Here is an 8451-nt window from a genome sequence, read left to right on the forward strand (position 1 = left end):
GGCCATGATCATATAGTGGTTAGTACTCGGTGTTGTGGCTGCAGCAACCCTGGTTCGAATCAGGGTCATGGCATACTCAAATAACTATGTGGAATTTGTCCCTTGCTCACTATTGCTGAACAGCCATCTTTTGGACAATGACGATTTTCCTCACGTTTGCGGTCGATAGCCTTAACTTGTAGGGCGAATGGCGCAATGGATAAAGCATCATGGCATATTCAAATAATGTCACCCATTTTTTTTTTTGTTTTTCATTTTTGCAAAAGTGTTACACACAAGTTTATAAGCCACATATTCCTGTGGGGCTCGTGGAGCAATGGATAACGCATCTGTCTACAAATCAAAAGATTCCAGGACTCCTGGCCAGCTCACATACCATTTTGTGGTCAACATTAGCTATGTGTAATTTATGTGAACTTTTGGGTTGAAGTAACTCACAGACACCATCAAAAAATAGTCTTTCCAATTTTGTCTGATCTCAAGTCTTAGGAATCATCGGATCTGCGTAGTTATTGGATAGTTCAACCAACATTTTAACATCGACATTCTTTCATGGTCTGCCTGGGTGTCGTGGCTGAAGTTCCTAGAGAAAAGACCCTAAACATGCAACTGCATATTGGCCATAATATAGCAATGAGGCGGCTGCAACCCCAGTTTGAATCTGGTTAATAGCAGAATAAACTTGTTGCAGTTATTTTTTATTCACCCTAAACAGTCTTACGTTGGACCATGACAAATTTACATACACACAAGCTTACAGAAAATGACAACTTCCCGTGGGGCTAGTGGCTTGTTTCTTGCTCTGAACAGACAGGCAAAACGATTCCTAGCATTTACTAATCAAGTCCTAACCAATTCCTGTGTGTATGGGGGGGCAAAGGAACCAATCAGATGGCCCGAATCCATGCATGGCGGATGATGGCAGTGATCAACACAGATATTTGAGAAGTGAAATGAAGTTTATAGGATTTGCAGACAGTGTGCAATCATTATTTAAACAAAAGTAGCCAGGTGCATACATTTGGAAACTCCAACAGAAAAATGACAGCAATATTTAGTAGATCCTCCTTTTGCAGAAATAACTGCCTCTAAACCAGTGGTTCTTAACCTGGATTTGGTCAAACTCTAGGGGTTCGGTGAGTCGGTCTCAGGGGTTCAGCAGAGCCTCCACTGCGGAGGTCCGAACACACCAGATTTATAAATTCGTGATAAAGCATATCTGAACTGGTCTTGCAAAGGCAATAGCAGAAGTCACACCGATTTGCTGGTATGTCATTTGTCGTGAATTCATGCATTGTGTTGGTTTTATTCTTTCAGCAAGGTGGTGTTCATGCACTTCTGCATGAGTTCCGCTCTATTCTGGCCCAACTCTTTCGGTGCAGCCGTTGTACATATGATGACCCTGGAAAGTTCTTGGCGAATTATCCATCTTTGCCTTTCATGTTCATCGGGTCTACCATTTTAATAGGTATCTACACTGTGTATTTGGATAGAGACTGCTGAAAGGGGAAGCATATATGCCTCGTGAACTATATTTATTACTGCGGGTGAAGAAGAGTGAACAAATAAGTCATCAGACAAGTTTGCCGATTTATTAGTGCCCAGAAGAGCAGCACTCTGTTCCGTACGTTACAGTACGTTAGGTTTGATCCCAGTTCTTTATCTTTAATGCTCGATATGCTAACAGTAATTACCAAGAGGCAGCCTTCACAGTTTAACTATTTGATGTATGCCAGAATGATCGATGCACAGCTGTGGAGCCCTTTCTGCGAGATGCGAAAGAAGGTCCCTCTCCCAGCGCCAAGGTTCCAGCTCTTATACTACTCTGGGCCGCCTTTCTGCAAGGAGGCGACTCTGCCTAGCCTGTGTGATGACGTGTGACCTTGTAGTCTTAACTGAGAGCGACTTCTACATATGTGCAAAGGGTGTCATAGAGAAGAGAAAGCTAATAAAGCAAGAGAAGGGTTGCAGCGATATAACGGCATAGCTCAAGCTACCCAGCTAATCACATGTGCCAAAGAGGCCTATTCTAACAAACCGTTGCTGAGAATGGGTAGACGGGGAAGCCTGTAAGTGAGTCCGTCACTCGCATACTCCATCGCTTCTCGGCCTTTTGGCTAAAATCAAGTGTAGTCTCGGTTCTTGGGTTTGAGGGATTAAGTGAGCTGATCATAGAAGAGAGAATTTTAACCATAAAAGTGGTGCCAAAGAGGCCTATTCTAACAAACCGTTGGTGAGAATGGGTAGAGACTCTTATTGTTCCTCCCCACGGAAATCTTTAGTAAAAGGCGAAAGATTTATTCCATCTGAAAAGAAAGAGAGATCTGATAATCTGGGTCAAAACGGGCCACGTCACTGCTGGTCTCACCAAATTCACAGGCGGTCTCACACTCAAATTGTAGCAACCAGTCCTTCTAATACAAACAATAGACGTTGATAGATTTACTATACTTACAAGGACTCAACCTAAATAGAAGGTTTAAACAAGTATTTTGTTTTCATTAATGTCTTTTTTACTTTAAACATCTTTGGCGCACAGGATTGTAGGTACCTGATCAAACCTTCTTTCAAACAGCGTCACCTATCGATTGGGCGTCTATTATGAGTATTGAAGGTAAAAACAGTTGTATGTCTTGGTACGTGTACTTTTGGTATGAGAGAATGGGAAATGATCCCATCTCTGTGTTTTATTTGAAAACGTGTGATTTCATAACTTTATTCAAATCGGGAAACAAAATACGATCGTAATTTCTCAAATGATTTTTCAAATTTCAGAAGTGCTCTATATCTCTCGTGTCGCAAATAATTGAGGCTTTTCTCGTTGCTGGCATGGTTTGGAGTGTAATTTACCTCCACTGTGATGGTGGCGTTCGATATTTGACATTTGAATATAAATCTGTCAATTTACTTTAGAAAGTAAATGTTGTTTTCTAGAAATCTATACTGAGATGTATGAGGAACAACAATCGGGCGTATTCTTAAAAAGACAGACCTACAGCCGACAAAAAGGTTTTGATACGTTCATATCATATGACGAGTCAGGAACGTGGTAATTCCATATTATTTTGCATTGACTAATTTGGTTAATACAGTTTAGCAAGCAAATGCACAGTTCCATAGTACAGTTAATAACATGCTCAAAAGCATTCAGTGTGTCACAGCACCGCAGACCTAAACTCCATGTGCGTACGACTGCGTGTGATTTTTGTTTTAATCAGAAAGACCAGGGGAGAGCGCGAACGCAGTCCACGACTGTTGTGTTTATACGGAGTAGAGATGAACGCGAATGCAACTTCTTTATTCAGCAACTTTTTATTTTCTCCCCACTCATGTCTTACATAGCAGTACAATGCCCCTGGCGCACCACAGAGCCCCCAACTGTCAACATTATTTGAGACCTCCAATAACAAACTATATAATATTATAGTTTCAACATACGATAATACTCACAAGCCCCTTATGATGAGTAATATAAATGGACTTAGTTTTCCCTCGCCCGGACGCGGGTCACCGGGGCCTCCCTCTGGAGCCAGGCCTGGAGGCGGGGCTCGAAGGCGAGCGTCTGGTGGCCGGGCCTTCGCCCATGGGGCCCGGCCGGGCATAGCCCGAAATGGAAACGTGGGTCCCCCTTCCCATGGGCTCACCACCTGTGGGAGGGGCCGAAGGGGTCGGGTGCAATGTGAGCTGGGCGGCAGCCAAAGGCGGGGACCTTGGCGGTCTGATCCCCGGCTGCAGAAGCTGGCTCTTGGGACATGGAATGTCACCTCTCTGGCTGGAAAGGAGCCCGAGCTGGTGTGTGAGGCAGAAAGATTCCGACTAGATATAGTCGGACTAGCCTCCACACACAGTTTGGGTTCCGGTACAAGCCCTCTCGAGAGGGGCTGGACTCTCTTCCACTCTGGAGTTGCCCACGGTGAGAGGCGTCGAGCAGGTGTGGGTATACTTATTGCCCCCCGGCTGGGCGCCTGCACATTGGGGTTCACCCCGGTGAACGAGAGGGTAGCCTCCCTCCGCCTTCGGGTGGGGGGACGGGTCCTGACTGTTGTTTGTGTCTATGCACCAAACAGCAGCTCAGAGTACCCACCCTTCTTGGGGTCCCTGGAGGAAGGGCTGGAGAGCGCTCCTTCTGGGGACTCTATCGTTCTACTGGGTGACTTCAATGCTCACGTGGGCAATGACAGTGAGACCTGGAAGGGCTTGATTGGGAGGAACGGCCCCCCTGATCTGAACCCGAGCGGTGTTCTATTGTTGGACTTCTGTGCTCGACACGGATTTTCAATAATGAACACCATGTTCAAACATAAGGGTGTCCATGTGTGCACTTGGCACCAGGACACCCTAGGCCGCAGTTCGATGATCGACTTTGTAGTCGTGTCATCGGATTTGCGGCCGCATGTTTTGGACACTCGGGTGAAGAGAGGGGCGGAGCTGTCAACTGATCACCACCTGGTGGTGGGTTGGCTCCGATGGTGGGGGAAGATGCCGGTCCGACCTGGCAGACCCAAACGCTCTGTGAGGGTCTGCTGGGAACGTCTGGCAGAATCTCCTGTCAGGAAGAGCTTCAACTCCCACCTCCGGCAGAGCTTTTCCCACGTCCCGGGGGAGGCGGGGGACATTGAGTCTGAGTGGACCATGTTCCGCGCCTCCATTGTTGAGGCGGCCGACCGGAGCTGTGGCCGTAAGGTCGTTGGTGCCTGTCGTGGCGGCAACCCCCGAACCCGCTGGTGGACACCGGCGGTAAGGGATGCCGTCAAGCTGAAGAAGGAGTCCTATCGGGCCGTTTTGGCCTGCGGGACTCCGGAGGCAGCTGACGGGTACCGGATGGCCAAGCGGAACGCGGCTTCGGCGGTTGCTGAGGCAAAAACCCGGGCGTGGGAGGAGTTCGGTGAGGCCATGGAGAATGACTTTCGGACGGCTTCGAGGAAATTCTGGTCCACCATCCGGCGTCTCAGGAGGGGGAAGCAGTGCAACGTCAACACTGTTTACAGTGGGGATGGCGTGCTGCTGACCTCGACTCGGGACGTCGTGAGTCGGTGGGGAGAATACTTCGAAGACCTCCTCAATTCCACCTACACGCCTTCCATTGAGGAAGCAGGGCCTAGAGACTCTGAGGCGGATTCTCCAATCTCTGGGGTCGAAGTCACTGAGGTAGTTAAAAAACTCCTCGGTGGCAAGGCCCCGGGGGTGGATGAGATCCGCCCAGAGTTCTTAAAGGCTCTGGATGTTGTGGGGCTGTCATGGCTGACACACCTCTACAACGTTGCGTGGACATCGGGGACAGTGCCTCTGGATTGGCAGACTGGGGTGGTGGTTCCCCTCTTTAAGAAGGGGGACCGGAGGGTGTGTTCCAATTACAGGGGAATCACACTCCTCAGCCTCCCTGGTAAGGTCTATTCAGGGGTGCTGGAGAGGAGGGTCCGTCGGGAGGTCGAAACTCGGATTCAGGAGGAGCAGTGTGGCTTTCGTCCTGGCCGTGGAACAGTGGACCAGCTCTACACCCTCGGCAGGATCCTCGAGGGTGCATGGGAGTTTGCCCAACCAGTCCACATGTGTTTTGTGGACTTGGAGAAGGCGTTCGACCGTGTCCCTCGGGAGGTTCTGTGGAGGGTGCTTCGGGAGTACGGGGTGCCGAGCCAACTGATAAGGGCGGTTCGGTCCCTGTATCACCGATGCCAGAGTCTGGTCCGCATTTCCGGCAGTAAGTCGGATTCGTTCCCAGTGAGGGTTGGACTCCGCCAAGGCTGCCCTTTGTCACCGATTCTGTTCATAATTTTTATGGACAGAATTTCTAGGCGCAGCCGAGGCGTTGAGGGGGTCCGGTTTGGGGACCTCAGCATCGCGTCTCTGCTTTTTGCAGATGACGTGGTGCTGTTGGCTTCTTCAGGCCGTGATCTCCAGCTCTCGCTGGAACGGTTCGCAGCCGAGTGTGAAGCGGTCGGGATGAGGGTCAGCACCTCCAAATCCGAGTCCATGGTCCTCGATCGGAAAAGGGTGGAATGCCCTCTCCGGATCGGGGATGAGATCCTGCCCCAAGTGGAGGAGTTCAAGTATCTTGGAGTCTTGTTCACGAGTGAGGGGAGGATGGAGCGTGAGATCGACAGGCGGATCGGTGCAGCGTCGGCAGTAATGCGGACCCTGTACCGGTCCGTTGTGGTGAAGAGAGAGCTGAGCCAAAAGGCAAAGCTCTCAATTTACCGGTCGATTTACGCTCCTACCCTCACCTATGGTCACGAGCTATGGGTCGTGACCGAAAGAACGAGATCTCGGATACAAGCGGCCGAAATGAGTCCGGGCTCTCCCTTAGAGATAGGGTGAGAAGCTAGGTCATCCGGGAGAGACTCGGAGTAGAGTCGCTACTCCTCCACGTTGAGAGGAGCCAGATGAGGTGGCTCGGGCATCTTATCAGGATGCCTCCTGGACGCCTCCCTGGGGAGGTGTTCCGGGCATGTCCCACCGGTAGGAGACCCCGGGGACGACCCAGGACGCGCTGGAGAGACTATGTCTCTCAGCTGGCCTGGGAACGCCTTGGGATCCCCCGGGATGAGCTGGATGAAGTGGCTGGGGAGAGGGAAGTCTGGGAGTCCCTCCTGAAGCTGTTGCCCCCGCGACCCGACCCCGGATAAGCGGAAGAAGATGGATGGATGGATGGATGGATGGATGGATAATACCACATCTCCCTTTTTCCAGGGATCATAGGGTAGACTGCCTTTGTCTCGTCAGACCTTAGAGCAGTGGTTCTTAACCTGGGTTCGATCGAACCCTAGGGGTTAGGTGAGTTGGCTTCAGGGGTTCGGCAGAGCTGGTATGTCATTGCCCCGCCCCCGCCCCGCGACCCCCCCCCCCCGCCCACGGATGGCTGAACACACCTGAATATCGTGTAAATTCGTGATAACGCATATCTGAACTGTTCTTGCAAAGGCAACAGCAGAAGTCACACTGATTTGCTGGTATGTCATCCCCCCCTATATAGAGGGGTTCGGTGAATGTGCACATGAAACTGATGGGGTTCGTTTAACCCGCCCCCCAAAGAGGGGTTTGTTGAATGCACATATGGACCTGATGGGGTTCGGTACCTCCAAAAAGGTTAAGAACCACTGCCTTAGAGGATTATTCTGCCTCTTGTGTAGAAAGGTCTGTTCCTAACTTTTGCCAAGGTCTTTCAGGGCACCCTGATGGCACGAGTGCCTCTTTTGGGTTGTGTCGCTCTTGTATGCATGTCCTGCAGTTCAGTACCATTTTGTTCACTTGCTGGCTGAGTCCCGGCCACCACACAGATTGACGTGCACGTGATTTACATTCCAGGACACCCAAGTGTCCTTCGTGTAATTTGAACAGCACGTCGTTCCTCATTGCGGAAGGTATTACCAGTCGTGTGTCCTTTAGCATCTTTCACTGTTAATGTGGCTCGCTCCGGCCAGTCATTTTTTAGCGCTGGTTCCTGTTTTGCATGTGCTGGCCATCCTTCCATGCACATGGTCATGACACGCGAGCAGACACTGTCGGCTTTCAACTGCTCTTTCAGGTTTTCTGTATATGATGAGCTGACAGGTAGACTCTCAGTGACACAGTCCACAAATATGTTTGTGCTCTCCATCAGCTCCTGGTCATCAGTGGACATGCGTCATTTTACAGGTTGCACGTGAAAGTGTGTCTGCTGTCCAAAGCGACTTTCCTGGTACGTGTACAATGGAGTATGAGTAGCGCATCACCCTCATCCTGAAACCCTGGATTATCTGTGGCAAAAGATCCAGTGCTTGGGCTCCAAGCAGGATGAGAAGGGGTTTATGGTCGGTCTCCAGGCAAAACTCCTTTCCAATGAGGAAATCCCGAAACTGTTCACAGGCCCATGTGAGGCCCATGTGAGGCCCAGAGCTTCCTTCTCCACCTGTGTGTATCGTTGCTCAGTTGGAGTGAGTGACCGTGATGCGTAAAACACAGGCTTCCATCCTTCCCCTCATTTCTGAAGAATTACGCCCCCCAACCCATACGATGATGCATCAGCAGATACTTTGGTGTCTCTGCCCGGGTCATACATAGCCAGCACCGGAGGAGAGGACAGAGCTTTCTTTAGGTCTTCAAATGCTGCTTTTGTCCTTTTGGGGCACGACCACCATGCCGGCACACCAATCAGTTGGCTCCTTCACCCGACTAATGACGCCCAGAGCTTCCATGCGCTGGAGCTCTCTCTTGACTTCACCCACCAGTGGTAGTGGAATCCTCCTGGGTTTTTTTACTGAATATGGCACGGCACCTGGCTTGACCTTTATGGTGTATGGTTGTTGTAGCTAACCCAGACCGCTGCGCAACTTGGGGTAACTTGCCTTGAAAGTCTCCATGTCTATGCTGTCGACTCGGATAAGCAAGCCAAGAAATGTGCTCTGGTTTTGATCAATATATCAGTGTTTTTTTTCATTTGCCGTTCTCATCCCTGATGTTTAGCTCTGCTTCAAA

The 8451-nt window shown here is 50.1% G+C and overlaps 1 non-coding gene across 1 annotated transcript; it reads right to left on the reverse strand.

Moving 5' to 3' along the window:
* Positions 1-2212: 2212 nt before the first annotated feature.
* LOC125993466 (U5 spliceosomal RNA) lies at positions 2213-2324 on the reverse strand. The gene has a single exon (XR_007490242.1). It is a non-coding gene; the product is annotated as a U5 spliceosomal RNA (small nuclear RNA).
* Positions 2325-8451: the final 6127 nt, after the last annotated feature.

This window comes from Syngnathus scovelli, unplaced genomic scaffold (genome assembly GCF_024217435.2).
Source record: "Syngnathus scovelli strain Florida unplaced genomic scaffold, RoL_Ssco_1.2 HiC_scaffold_29, whole genome shotgun sequence".
Classification (NCBI taxonomy): domain Eukaryota; kingdom Metazoa; phylum Chordata; class Actinopteri; order Syngnathiformes; family Syngnathidae; genus Syngnathus; species Syngnathus scovelli.